Source organism: Sciurus carolinensis, chromosome 14, assembly GCF_902686445.1.
Source record: "Sciurus carolinensis chromosome 14, mSciCar1.2, whole genome shotgun sequence".
Lineage (NCBI taxonomy): Eukaryota > Metazoa > Chordata > Mammalia > Rodentia > Sciuridae > Sciurus > Sciurus carolinensis.
In genome coordinates this window covers 62,814,157-62,829,676 of record NC_062226.1, presented here as the reverse complement: position 1 = coordinate 62,829,676, position 15,520 = coordinate 62,814,157, and the positions used below count along the sequence as shown (strand labels likewise).

General features: G+C 38.8%; 1 pseudogene; it reads right to left on the bottom strand.

Annotated features, from left to right (window-relative positions):
* Positions 1 to 6,820: 6,820 nt before the first annotated feature.
* Positions 6,821 to 7,724, bottom strand: LOC124964794 (60S ribosomal protein L5-like; annotated as a pseudogene).
* Positions 7,725 to 15,520: the final 7,796 nt, after the last annotated feature.

Sequence of the window (15,520 nt, the reverse complement as noted above, 5' to 3'; positions counted from 1 at the left end):
CCTAACAGGTCCCACTGTAAGGAAAGAGAAGTTCTGAAGAGTCATGTTTATTTCCCATTTTGTTTCTTTGAGGCTTCTTAATTTTCTCCCACAATGTTAGAAATGAATGACATTATTATTTTCAGATGATAGCAAGATATCAGCCTAAGTAGTTCCCCCTAAATCCTCTAAGACTGGTGCATCTCATTTCTCACAGTCTGTGGAGGGCAAGAAGGCCAACCACATGTTTGATTTCAAATGCTTCCACTCCAAAGGTGCCCCCTTCATTCAGCTACACTTGGGATAGGAAAGTGTGGATAGAGTCAAAATAGAGATTTTGGGTTGGCAGAGCAGATAATCAGGCCAGTGAGGAGCTGGAATTAAGATTTGTGATGGTGGATCCACTTGTAGATATTTGAGAGTTGACTGTAATTGAACTTTTATTGTTCAATCAGAATGCAATATGTCCACTGGCCTTTTAAAATTTTAATTGAGGGAACATGTTTAAAGTTTTAAATTACTAGTTCTCTTTTGCTTTGATTGGCCACTATATAAAACCAGACAGAGTCCATCTATAGTAGCACCTAATAGTTCTGCACCATCAATCAAAGTGTGTTTCTCCATTTTATTTCCTGCCTCTACTATTAACTTGTCACTACCAACCTGCTTTTATTCCTTCACATGGTGTGTGATGGATTAAACTAGTTAGCTGGCCAGATAGATTATACAGGGTACATTAACACTTAGTGTTTTTGATGGAGCACTGAGCAAAACAAAAGCCATTCCTTACAGAGGACAATTAAGCCTGCTGCTTGCTGTGTTTCAGACTTTGTGGGTCTCACTTTCTCTGTGTGGGCAGATAATAGCCATGTAATCATTTTAGTGCAGGTGCATTTAATTAGTTCCTTTCTTAAGAGACTTCTACTAAAACATAATGGTCAGTCCTCTGAGTAGCCGGCATCCTTACTTCTTGGGTAAAAAAGAGCAGCCTTTTCTTCTTGGGTCTATTTTTGGCAGAATGACTGAGAAACTCCCAAACAAACTAACTCCCCAGGGTTTTTGTTTCTGAGATGGGCCTCTGGAATTCTGGACAGACAAGTCAAGAGGTTTCTCTGATATTTAGTATTTAACTGTGCTGAGTTTTTGATGTTTTATTTTCTACTATTTATAGGCAGAATCACCCCCAACCTCATGCTCAGAATCCTCCCTGGCCAGTGCCCCTTGTGTACCTTTGTGGATCGCACCAGCCAGGTGCTGCCCACATACCCTATGGGTCTGGGACCAAGTCAGAGAGGTGGCCTGTGGTTGACCCCCGGCCAATCTCTTTCTGCTCAGGTCCTTACTTTGTTGCCATCTTGATCTTTGCAGGTTTGAATTTGTAAGTCTCCATGGAAATGCCATGAACATTCTCTCAGCACTTCCTGGGAAGGACAGAGAGCATCTTTCTCTGATCCTGGATTCCTGCTGTCCTGCCGCTGCTCCTAAGGAATTCTAATACTTTTTAAATCACCTTTACCTATATCTTTGGTAATATTTAGTGTATGGGTTCAGGGTTCCACTGTGTTTTCTGGTTTTCTCACTTCCATGTTGGTTCCAAATTCCTGGGGCCACCAGTATGGTTTACTGGCTCATATGGTTCTAGGAAAAACTGGTTCTCTCTTTCCTTATCACCCCTGTAGTGTGGGGAAGCTGTCCTGTTTGGGGGTGGCTTGGAGTTGGTGCTGTAAAACCTCACTGTGGTTGGTGACAATCATTTGAATGAAAGCTGCCCATGAGCAAAGTCTTCCAGGGGCTGGCTCACACCCATTGGGAGCAAGGTGGTGTTAGTGGGTCTGGGAGAGGGCAATGAGACCTGGGGCTTTTCTTTCGTGCCTTCTTCTCACAAGCAGGATCTGAATCACATCTCTCTCCAGTTGCCCACAGGATACGAACACAGTACCTGGCAGAGGCAACTGCTCAGCCACCATACCACGCCACTGCTACTTCTACTAAGAATCCTAACAAGTTTGATAACAATAACACAATGTCTTCTAAGGGAGTCAGAATGGGGCCTCCTGCCAGGATTTTAGAAACACCAGCTGCCCCAATCCTGCCCCAGTCTCTAACAATATCTGTAAACTCTGAGAAGTGAAATGATAGGATCTCACATTATTGATCTTCTACCATGTGCAGGTACTTTACATACATTATTACTAATCCTCCAGCATTCAGAGCCTGCCTTTACTTGTCACTACATGCCAGGTGCTGTTTGAGGTCACATACATCATTCAGTCCTCACAATAACCATGTACTGTAGGTGCTCTTATCTCCCTGTGGCAGCAAGTCCAAACAACCTTTCTAGATCAAAGATGTCAGATAAAATAGCAGCAGCAGCAGTAGTTAACACTGAGTTCTTACTGTGTACTTGCTGCAGTTCAAAGCCCCGGGAATGTATTAATTCATGGAATCCTGACAAAAACTTTAAGAACGATGAGGTGTATATTACTATTTGCCTTTATTTTAGAGGCGGGGTATAGTTTAAATGTTTCCCAACTTCACCCCATGATGAAGTTTTCCAGAAATGCTACAAGTTGGCATCATTATTCTAGTTTCAAGGGTTAATAATAAGAAAATCAATGGCATTTTAAGTGCTGACCAAATTGAATAGATTAACCCCAGAGAAAGACAGAGTTCCTCTTTCAGAGACCATTATTCTTTTCAGGAAAAAAAATTTTTTTGTTACTAAGAATTGATCGCAGGGATCAGTTACCACTGAACCGCATCCCCAGTCCTTTGTATTTTTTATTTTGACACAGGGTCTTGCTAAGTTGCTAAGGCTGGCCTAAAACTTTTGATCTTCCTGCTTCAGCCTCCCAAGTTGCTAAGGTATTGACATCAAGGTATCAGGAAATTGCTGGAACAGAAGTTTAAGTAAAGATGAGGGAACCGCTTTGTGTAGTAAAATAATAGGTTTGGAGTTGTCTATTATCACCTTGATATAGTAGCAGGACCTGGAAGAGAAGAAGGTAGGAATGGGGCGGTGGCTCAGTAACATGGTAGAAGGTTGGGATCCATGAAGGAATGTAGACAGTGGCAAATTCTTTGTGAAGGCACAATGAATGGATTTCTAGGTCAGGGATGACTGACATCTGATTGGAAGCTTTTTCTGCACATGTTGCTGTTAACCCCAAAGCTTCTATAAAAGTGTGATACTCTGAGCTTAGTGCTACTTCATTGAAAGAGGGAAGGAAGAGGACATGGGCTGGGTTTTCCAGGCAGTGAGCAGCACTGGCAGGATTTAGAAATTTGGGCCAGAGCTGAGAGTGAGCCCAAGTCAGGTGGCAGCAGAGCAAGCCGAAGGGTAGACTTCCTTTCCAAATGAACATATAAGGGCATAGTGGAAAGAGGAAGAAGTTGGTGACTTGTATCATAGCCACTTATTTTCTAAATTTGAAGATGCTTATCCTTTAGGGACGTGACCTCAAGTACAGAAAGCATGGTCTCAAATGCCACTAAACCAGGAAACGTATTTCCTCCCATGTCAGGAGGTCCAGAGGAAGTTTTCTTTGGGGTTGGTTGAGTCATTGGTTCAGGCATGTCATCAAGGATGCAATTCCTTGCATTCCTCTGCTATGATCAGGGTTGGGATTATCCCTAGGGCAGAAGCAAGATGCCTGCAGAATCACCAAGAGTTACATCCAGGCATTTTGATATACAAAAATTAATGTTTTCTTTTCCAGTGACTACCTTAGGATAGAGTCAACTTTCTCGAGATACTTTCTAGTAGTCTATGTCTCATGGAGTCTCACTGGTGTAGGGTAGTAACTACATGTAAAAAGGAGGGAATACAATGTAATCATAGCACAAACGAATAAGAGTATCTCTAATTATACATTGTATTATAGATTTAACTTTTGAACCATGTAAATTGAAACAAGAAAGCAATCTTTAGAAATTACAAAAAAGAAAATGAACGGAGCTAATTGTTTATCAGGTAGGTGGTTTAAGTGCATTGAGAGAAATTATTTCAAATGACATTAAAAACTCAATAATTTGGACATCTGTTGTGGAATATATCTATCCTAAGGAGAAAAAAGAGCTGCAAAAAACATCTTAAATTGTCAATGTCTTTAGGAACCAAATTTTTTCAATGTAAGATAAAAATATACCACGGTTAAATGGAAGAATCTGTCATTTTAAATTTGAATTGGAAATATCAGTATGAATTTTTAATATTTTTTTCTAATATTTCCTAGCAATTTCTACTAAAAAGATCCAAGGGCTGGAGATATAGCTTAGTTGGTAGAGTGCTTGCCTTGCAAGCCCAAGGCCCTGGGTTCAATTCCCAGCACTGAAAAAAAAAAAAAAAAAAAAAAAAAAAAAAAAAAAATCCAGAAAAGACCATTGCAATGAGAACCCTGATTATGTTCTTTATATACCAATACCCAGGAAAATGAACCAGGCTATGTAGCAAATAGTAAATTCCCTGTTTGAGAGGGTAATTGTGGTGGGGAGGAGGATGCTTGAGAATCTTATCACTCCAGTAAGCCAGGAGACCATCAAAACAATGGAAAACGCTTGAAGAGATTGCAGGAACCAATTTGAAGGACTCCCAAGGAGCAAAGATGGGGCAATCTGAAAATCAAAAAGAACTTAACTACAAATGGATTGAAATTCATCAGATGTATTTTTACGCATGGATTTATAATGATACAAAAATAATTCGTCACCTTTGTAGTATGCTAGGGAACTAATCTGTTATTCTGAAAATATGTAAATCAGACAAAGAATTCAATGTTTGACTTATTTTTCTTATATGATCTGTACTTCAGAACAACCAAATATTTGTTGAAAGTTTTTCTTTAGAAAAATTCCAGTTAATAAACAGAAAATGATAGATTTAAAACATCAGCATTTCAACCCTTAATGAGATAATTGATCTAAGTAATTAACATCAATGCCTGCTAAGACCATTAGTTGAAAAGCTGATAGGGAACTTCATAATGGATGATCAGACTGGCAACACCTGAACTCGTTGATCAATATTAACATCAGGCATTGTGTACCCCCTGATGTGATGTAATAGGAAGTCCACTGCACCACCTATGCAGTCTTCTTGCAAAAAAATTGAACCTGAATATAATCAATCCTTCAATATAATCAAATCTCCTCCTCAGTTTGCAGGAAATATTGAGGCATAGAAATAAAACATATATGAACTTTTTTTGGGGATTCCAATTTTAACCAATTACTAAAAATATGGAATGGAACAATAAGAGAAATTTGAACACCGAATATCTGCTATTAAAGAATTATTGTAACTTTTTCTATTATGGTAATGTTTTTTAAAGACTTTTTTGTAGATTCATAATGAGATATTTACATTTGAAATAACATGAAGTGTGTGATTTGTTTCAAAATAATGCATTGTAAAGAAAAAACAAAAATAGAATTAAAAAGAAAATAGGCAGTGTGTGTGGGGGAGAGGAGAGTAAGGGTGTAGATGGACAAGCCTGGCCATATGTTGATAATTACTGAAACTGGGTGATGGGTAATGGAACTCACTCTAGTATTGTCTTTGATATATGTTTGATCTTTTTCATAATAAAATGTTTGTAAGGAAAGGAATCAGATACTCTCAGTCACCTTTGAATAATTGCAATTTGTTTTTTGCTACTCAGCTGTAAATAGGGACCTTGATGCAAAAGCTCTGGCAAATGCAAACCATGGCTGTGCAGAGGCTGCCTTGGGAGTGAGGAACAGCATTTCCAGGGCCCCTTTAAATACTTGGGACTGTGGGTTTTACAGGTCTCTGCTCCACTGGTGTATTGAACTGTTAAAAGTCAAAATTACAACAAAACTGGTTTTGCAGATCTTAATTGGCTTTATTTGCAATTCTGGAATCGGGCAAAATTTCAGACCCAAAATAGTTAAAAATGTGCTACAGTAGCACATTTATAGCCAGAGAAAAGGAAGTAAGGTTCAGAGGAAGACCAATTGATGACTGCTTACATCTGTCTTACTTGAACAATGGGCTCCTTGTGATTGGCTGAAACTCAGTTACTTGTTCTAAGAGTAGGTTATAGTCTGTTTGCAGGTCAAATTAGGTTGCAGTTCACTATGTACAGAGGCATCTTTAAGTCAAATCATTCAATTAAATAGATCATATTCTTCCCTTCCTGCCAGATTCTGGACTGCTGGCTGGATTCAGTGGAACATTCTGGCTTAGGAATTATGCCATTGGCTTCCTTTTTTTTTTTTTTTTTCCTTTCAGTAGTGGTGAGTGAACCCAGGGCCTCATGAATACCAGGCAAGCACTATGCCACTGAGCAACACCCCTAGCCCTTGAGGCATTGGCTCTTTATCAGCGTGCCTCCTGCTGCTTACCCTTGGATTCTGGGTGTAATCATAGACCACAAAACAAGACAAAACAAAAAAGTCCTCTTCTACTGGGTAGGACTTTGTGTCACTTTTCTGTCACCAAACATAAAGTCTTGGATCCTGTTAAAAAGTAAAGCCTGTGAAAAAAGGATGACTCTGTAACCTACTAGTTTTAAAGTTAAGTTTCCAAGAAAAATCTCCTCCTCAGAGTTCTGATTTTTATCTGGATGTGGCAATTTTCACCTACACTAGCAAAAATGTGAAGTCAAATGATGGGATGTTATCAACTGTAAAATTTCCTGAATTCAACTCTTTTCATACTCTTGGTATATGCCATTGTTTGTATATAGTAAAATCTAAAATGGTATTTGATTTAATATAAAGTTGTTTAATAGCCTTTATTTATTTATTTATTTTTGCTTGTTCAATAAGTTCATTATCTTTATCTGAAAAAACTTCAAAGAAAAACTATTGTTTGGTTTTAACTCTCAGTAGTCCATTCCTGAGCTCTGAGGAAGCTTACCTTCTTTTGAGTTACCGGGTCTTTCTTCTGGGCAAGGGACTTTTTAGGATGGTTCCACCTCTTCTTTTTAACTTCTCTCTTGGTCTTCTTCTCATAGACTGGATTCTGTCGTAGAGTAGAATGAGCTTTCTTATACATCTCTTCCATCATGTCAGGGGTAATGTTATTCTTTATATACGGAGAGAATTGTTTCTTGTAAGCATCTTCATGTTATATTAGATAATGCATATAATCTGCAACATTCTGACCCATGATGTGCTTCTGATGTGCTTCTGCATTGAACTCCTTGTTTTCAGAATTGTAACCAGGGAATCGTTGGTTACAATGAGGGATAGAGAAGCCTCCAACCACAGCTCCCTTCAGGGCCCTAGAAACTTTATTGCCAGTTGTAGTTCTAGCAAGGCCTGCAACTAAATAGCAGGTGAAGGCACCAAGTTGACCATCAATGCTTTCCACATTGGATGAATCTCCAGTAACCTCCATTTGGCCTTCATAGATCTTGTCCATACCAAACCTATTGAGAAGCCTGTGGGCCAGCAGCAGGCCAGTCGGTACAATGTGCTGCAGCATAATTTGTTAGGCCAACTTTCATACCATATTTCAGTAGTTCATATGCATATGCTACACAGACTATCATAACCCCTTCTAGACAGGCATAAGCAATCTGGCAAATGATATCTCTGTTAGTTTCATGAACTATCATCCTGTATTTGAGTGTGTTGTACTTATTTTTGTCCTGGATCACCAAGCATTTCTGAGTATAGTAATCAAATTTGCCCTCTTGTCTTCTTCTAAATTTCACTTAGTGTCTCTTAAAGTAGGCCTTATTCTTGACAACTTTAACAAACCCCATCTTGTGGAACAGAGACAGGGGTCCACAGCTCCACACAGGCCTGCAGCCCAGCAGTGCTACAGGGGAGAGAAGTAGTCTTTAATTTTTATATGGTAATTTTTAGTGATATTCCTAGCAAAGTAACATGATATTCAGAAGGTTCTGCTATTTGGTCAAATTTGAGAACAGACCATTATGGGAGATTTATTATTTAGTGTAAGTGAAGTTTCTGAGGGTGGTTTGATGGGAAGAAGAATAGCTTCATTTTGGGTGAGAACTAATAATAGAAACCCTAACCCCATCCTTGTCTGGTTTTAAAATGTGTTTCCTTGACAGCAAATGATTGAAGTGAAAGTTAGACTCTGAGGAGTAGCACCCAAGCAGAGAGAGATACTTGAGCTGAGCTCTACATTCCAAGAATATAGGTGCTAGTGGCTGAGCTTGCCAGGTCATAGGCTATGAGATTTATTTCTTACTCTAGTGGATTTACTGAGTTATAATGACACAAAAATGGAAATGAATCAGAAAGTTCTCCTTTCATTTTTTTTCTCATCTCTAAGTAGTTCAAGATCCTAGCCAAGGAATGGAAAGAAAGCTTTCTGCTTGGGTGTGGACCTTGGAAACCCTGAATATGACTGAGTGGAGAAGGACACCTTTTATTACTTCAAACTTTTAATCTGGAAAATTGAAAGGAAGAGCAGGAAGCATTTAGGTCATCAGCTAATTAACCCCTATTGTCTCAGGCCTCTTTCAACTCCAGGTGGTAAGCCAGACGTTCCAACTGTGAAAACTAGGAACTAGAACCGTAGGTTTGGGATTCCTGATGATTCCTGTTGGTCCTTGGTGTCTTACAGGATCTGGATTGCCCTATAATTGTAATCCATAGATAGAATTGATCATTTATTGGTATAAGGATGAAAACAAGCATAAAAATATTTTCAATCGGTGTGATGCTTCCATTCTAGTTGGATCTAGTCTCCCTTCACCCTTCAGATCAGCTTTCTTGCCATCTCATGCACCAGAGTTGTGCCATAGCTTCCTGTGGCTATTGAACTCCTGGCAGGTGGCTTACCGAAACTGAGATGTATTGAATAAACACCACATTTGGAAGACGAAGTATACAGAATGAATATAAAATATCTCATCAACAGTGTTTAAAATGTTAATTACATGCAGAAGTGAAAATATTTGGGCTGGCCATCAGGCGGAGCTAGCCAGCCTGCCAACCCCCACGCTGAGGTCAGACACCATCGCTGAACCTGCCTGCCTGCCCCGCTACTGCTGAGGGACACTGCACTTGCCTCTGTGCTGACTCAGCCCTCGCTGGGACTCCCCAGCTTCTTTGGAGGCTGGTGCAGGCATTTTAAATTATTCCTGAGGGCGTGGCCATCATCTTTGGAAGGGGGACTCCCTTCCTGAGACACCTACAGGAGACTGGAGGCCCTTTGACAGGACTGGATTCAACAAGAGGAGGTATCAAGAGATTTGGGACCAACTCAGAGCAGCCGGGTGAGTCTCTTCCACTGGGCGAGGCTCCCTGCATGTGTCAGTAGTTCTGGAATGCAGGGAACTTCGTGGAGTAGAGTTGCCCAGTGAGACTCCCCCGCTGGAGCCGTGAACCCAGATAACTGGGAGCATTGTAGAGGAGGGCTGCCCAGCGAGAGGCTTTGGTGCAGACTGAGGGTCCCAGACCGGGGCAGTAGGTCCAGTCCTCAGGGAACTGTAGAGGAGGGCCGCTTGGAGAGAGAGTCCCTCACAGGGCCAGGCCCCCCAGACCAGGTGGTAGTTCCAGGATCCAGGGAATGTTGCAGAGGAGGGCTGCCCAACAAGAGTCTCAATTGCAGGGTGAGGCTCCCAGGCCCAGGAGGTAGGTCCAGATACCTGGCAACGTTGCAGAGGAGGGCTGCCCAGCCCAGGTGATAGTTCTGGACCGAAGGGAACTTCTCGGAGGAGAGCTACCCAGTGAGACGTCCCCACCAGGTGAGTCTTCCCTGCAGGGCAAGGCTTTCTCACCTGGGTGGTAGAACCAGAGACACAGGCCCAAACCAGCCACACCCCAGCCTGTAGTCTAGTCCCCCTTTTGACTGACCATCAGTCAATAAGTGGAGACACCTATTCCCACCAGCAGGAAATACACCCCACCTGAAGGCCACCACCCCTAGAGGGGCAGCTTTCTTGTGGAGCATTGCATTATCAAGTTCCTCCAAGACTTCAGGCTACTGAAGGCCAGGAGGCAAGTTATTGGAAATCTACAGGGACACTATAAGCAAATAGAGTTTAACTACTAGAGGCGTAGATACCTGACCAATATGAAAAACCAAGGGAAGAAAATGTCCCAAACAAACCTAGATGCTCCAATGACAGCATGGCAGAAGAAATGTCAGAAAGGGAGTTCAGAATGTACATAATTAAAATGATCTGAGAAGCAAACGATGAGATGAAAGAGCAAATGCAGGCTTTGAATGATCACACCAATCAACAGTTAAAAGAGCAAATGTGGGAAGGAAAAGATCATTTCAAAAGAGTTAGAGGGACTGGGGAGATAGCTCAGCTCAGTTGGTAGAGTGCTTGCCTTGTAAGCACAAGGCCCTGGGTTTGATCCCCAGCACCCAAAAAAAAAAGAGTTAGAGAAAATGAAAAAAAAAAAAAAAAAAAAAAAGACAAATCCTTGAAATTAAGGAAAAAATAAACCAAATTAAAAACTCCATAGAAAGCATAACCAATAGGATAGAACACCTGGAAGACAGAACCTCAGACATTGAAGAAAAAAATATTTAATCTTGAAAACAAAGTTGAACAAACAGAGAAGATGGTAAGAAATCATGAACAGAATCTATAAGAATTATGGGATATCATGAAAAGGCCAATTTAAGAATTATTGGGATTGAGGAAGGCTTAGAGAAACAAACCAAAGGAATGAACAATCTATTCAATGAAATAATACCAGAAAATTTCCCACATCTGAAGAATGAAATGGAAAATCAAGTTCAAGAGGCTTATAGGACTCCAAATATACAAAATTACAATAGACCCACACCAAGGCACATTATTATGAAAATACCTAACATACAAAATAAAAACAGAATTTTAAAGGCTGCGAGAGAAAAGAAATTATATTCAGGGGAAACCAATATGGATATCAGCAGATTTTTCAACCCAGACCCTAAAAGCTAGAAGGGCCTGGAACAACATTTTTCAAGCTCTGAAAGAAAACGGATGCCAACCAAGAATCTTATACCCAGCAAAACTTCCCTTCAGATTTGACGACAAAATAAAATCCTTCCATGATAAACAAAAGCTAAAAGAATTTACAAAAAGAAAGCCAGCATTACAGAACATTCTCAGCAAAATATTCCATGAGGAAGAGATGAAAAACAATGATGTAAATCAGCAAAGGGAGGAACTAGCCTAAAGGAACAACGAAATAAAGGAGAAATCAAGTCATGTCAAAAAAACAAAAATGAGTCAAATGACTGGGAATAGAAATCATATCTCAATAATAACCCTGAATGTTAATGGCCTGAACTCATCAATCAAAAGACATAGACTGGCAGATTGGATTAAAAAGAAAGATCCAACAATATGCTGCCTGCAAGAGACTCACCTCATAGAAAGAGATACCCACAGACTAAATGTGAAAGGATGGGAAAAAACATACCATGCACATGGACACAACAAAAGAGCCGTAGTATCTATCCTCATATCAGATAATGTGGACTCCAAGCCAAAGTTAGTCAGAAGGGACAAAGAAGGACGTTTCATACTGCTTAAGGGAAGCATAAATCAGCAAGACATAACAATCATAAATATCTATGCCCCAAATAGTGGCTCATCCATATACATCAAACAAATCCTTCTCAATTCCAGAAATCAAATAGACCACAGCACAATAATAATAGATGATTTTAACACACCTTTCTCACCTCTGGACAGATCTTCCAAAAAAAAAAAAAATTGAACAAAAAAACCATAGATCTCAATAACACAATCAATAATTTAGACTTAATAGACATATATAGAATATACATCCAACAAAGAACGAATACACTTTCTTCTCAGCAGCACATGGATCCTTCTCTAAAATAGACCATATTTTATGCCACAAAGCCAATGTTAGCAAATACAAAAAGATAGAGATACTACCTTGTATTCTATCAGGTCATAATGGATTGAAATTAGAAATAAATGACAGAATAAAAAACAAACTATTCGAACACCTGGAGATTAAATAATATGCTATTGTATGATGAATGGATAACAGAAGACATCAGGAGGGAAATAAAAAAAAATCTTAGAGGTAAATGAGAACAAAGATACACCATATCAAAATCTCTGGGACAATATGAAAGCAGTACTTAGAGGAAAATTTATTTCATGGGGCGCATTCAATAAAAGAAGAAAAAATCAACAAATAAATGACTTAATCTTTTCAAAGCCCTAGAAAAAGAAGAACAGAGCAACACCAAAAGTAGTAGAATACAGGAAATAGTTAAAATCAGAACTGAAATCAATGAAATTGAAACAAAAGAAACAATTGAAAAAATTGACAAAATGAATAGTTGGTTCTTTGAAAAAATAAACAAAATTCATAAACCCTTAGCCACACTAACCAAGAGAAGGAGAGAGAAAACTCAAATTACTAAAATTTGGAATGAACAAGGAAATATGTGAAATACAAAACATAATTAGAAGCTATTTTGAAAATCTATACTCCAACAAAATAGAAAATCTTGAAGACATCAACAGGTTTCTAGAGACATATGAATTACCTAAATTGAATGAGGAGGATATACACAATTTAAATAGATCAATTTCAAGTAATGAAATAGAAGAAGTCTTCAAAAGCCTACCAACAAAGGCAAGTCCGGGACCAGATGGGTTCTCAACCGAGTTCTACAAAACCTTTAAAGAAGAGCTCATTCATATACTTCTCAAAGTATTCCATAAAATAGAAGAGGAGGGAACCCTCCCAAACTCATTCTATGAAGCCAATATCACCCTGATACCTAAACCAAACAGAGACACATCGAGGAAAGAAAATTTCAGACCAATATCCTTAATGAACATTGATGCAAAAATTCTGAACAAAATCTTAGCAAATCGCATACAAAAATATATTAAAAAGTTAGTGCATCACGATCAAGTGGGTTTTATCCTAGGGATGCAAGGTTGGTTCAACATCCAGAAATCAATAAATGTAATTCACCATATCAACAGATTTAAAGTCAAATGGTGGAATGAGACAGACATCATTGCCCTATGTACATGTATGATTACATGAATGGTATGAATCTGCATTGTGTACAACCATAGAAATGAAATGATGTACCCTATTTGTGTACAATAAATCAAAATGCAGTCTGTAAAAAATTAAAAGCTAAATTTAAAAAAAGGAAAAAAAAGAATCACATGATTATTTCGATAGATGCAGAAAAAGCATTTGATAAAATACAGTATCCCTTCATGCTCAAAACACTAGAAAAAATAGGAATAGTGGGAACATTCCTTAACATTGTAAAAGCCATCTACACTAAGCCCATGGCTAATATCATTCTAAATGGTGAAAAACTGAAAGCATTCCCCCTAGAAACTGGAACAAGGCAGGGATGCCCTCTTTTACCACTGTTATTCAACATCGTCCTTGAAACTCTAGCCAGAGCACTTAGACAGACCAAAGAAATTAAAGGGAAATGAATAGGAAAAGAAGAACACAAACTATCCCTATTTGCTGATGATATGATTACATATTTAGAGGAACCAGGAAATTCCACCAGAAAACTTTTAGAACTCGTAAGTGAATTCAGTATTGTAGCCGGATATTAGATCAATGCTCACAAATCCAATGCATTTTTATACATAAGTGATGAATCTTCAGAAAGAGAAGTTAGGAAAACTACTCCATTCACAATAACCTCAAAACAAAACAAAACAAAACAAAAAAAAACTTGGGAGTCAAGCTAACAAAAGAGGTGAAAGACCTCTGCAATGAGAACTACAGAACACTAAAGAAAGAAATTAAAGACAACCTTAGAAGATGGAAAGATCTTCCAAGTTCTTGGATAGGCAGAATTAATATTGTCAAAATGGCCATACTACCAAAAGTGCTATACAGATTCAATGTAATTCCAATTAAAATCCCAATGACGTACCTTACAGAAATAGAGCAAGCAATCATGAAATTCATTTGGAAAAATAAGAAACCCAGAATAGCTAAAGCAATCCTTAGCTGGAAGAGTGAAGCAGGGGGTTACAATACCAGAACTTCAACTATACTACAAAGCAATAGTAACAAAGACAGCATGGTATTGGTACCAAAATAGACAGATAGATCAATGGTACAGAATAGAGGACATGGACACAAACCCAAATAAATATAATTTTCTCATACTAGATAAAGGTGCCAAATATATGCAATGAAGAAAAGATAGCCTCTTCAACAAATGGTGGTGGGAAAACTGGAAATCCATATGCAGAAGACTGAAATTAAACCCCTATCTCTCACCCTGCACAAAACTAAACTCAAAATGGATCAAGGACCTCAGAATCTGACCAGAGACCCTGCATCTTATAGAAGAAAAAGTAGGTCTAAGTCTTCAACATGTTGGCTTAGGATCAGACTTTCTTAACAAGACTCCCATAGCACAAGAAATCAAAGCAAGAATCAATAACTGGGATAGATTCAAACTAAATAGCTTTCTCTCAGCAAAGGAAACAATCAGCAATGTGAAGAGAGAGCCTACAGAGTGCGAGTAAATCTTTGCCACTCATATTTCAGGTAGAGCACTAATTTCCAGAATCTATAAAGAACTCAAAAAACTCTACACCAAGAATACAAATAACCCAATCAACAAATGGGCTAAGGAAATGAACAGACACTTCACAGAAGAATATCTACAAGCAATCAACAGATACATGAAAAAATGTTCAACATCTTTAGTACTAAGAGAAATGCAAATCAAAACTACTCTAAGATTCCATCTCACCCCAATTAGAATGGTGATTATTAAGAACACAAGCAACAATAGGTGTTGGGGAGGATGTGGGGAAAAAGGTACACTCATGCATTGCTGGTGGGGTTGCAAATTAGTGCAGCCACTCTGGAAAGCAGTGTGGAGATTCCTTAGAAAACTTGGAATGGACCCACCATTTGACCCAACTATCCCACTCCTTGGCCTATACCCAAAGGACTTAAAATTGGCATACTACAGAGATACAGCCACATCAATGTTCATAGCTGCTCAATTCACAATAGCCAGACTGTGGAACCAACCTAGATGTCCTTCAATTGATGAATGGATAAAGAAACTATGGTATATATATACAATGGAATATTACCCAGCCATAAAGAATGATAAAATCATGACATTTGTAGGCAAATGGATGAAATTGGAGAATATCGTGCTAAGTGAGATAAGCCAATCTCAAAAAAACCAAAGGATGAATGATCTCACTGATAAGCAGATGATGACACATAATGGGGGGTTGGAGGGGGGCAAGAATGGAGGAAGGAGGGACTGTATAGAGGGAAAAGGAGTAGGGGGAAGGAAAAAAATAACACAATGAATCAAAAACTATTACCCTATGTAAATGTACGATTGCACAAATGGTATGCCTCTACTTCATGTACAGAGAAACAAGATGTATCCCATTTGTTTAAAAAAAAAGAAAATATTTGGGCTATATTTGGGTTAATTTGGGTATAATGTTTTGGGTTAAACAAAACATTACTAGTTGGCACGTGACTATAATCTCAGTGACTCAGAAGGCTGAGGCAGGAGGATGGAAAGCTTGAGGTCAGGGTGGACAACCCAATGAGACCCTGTATC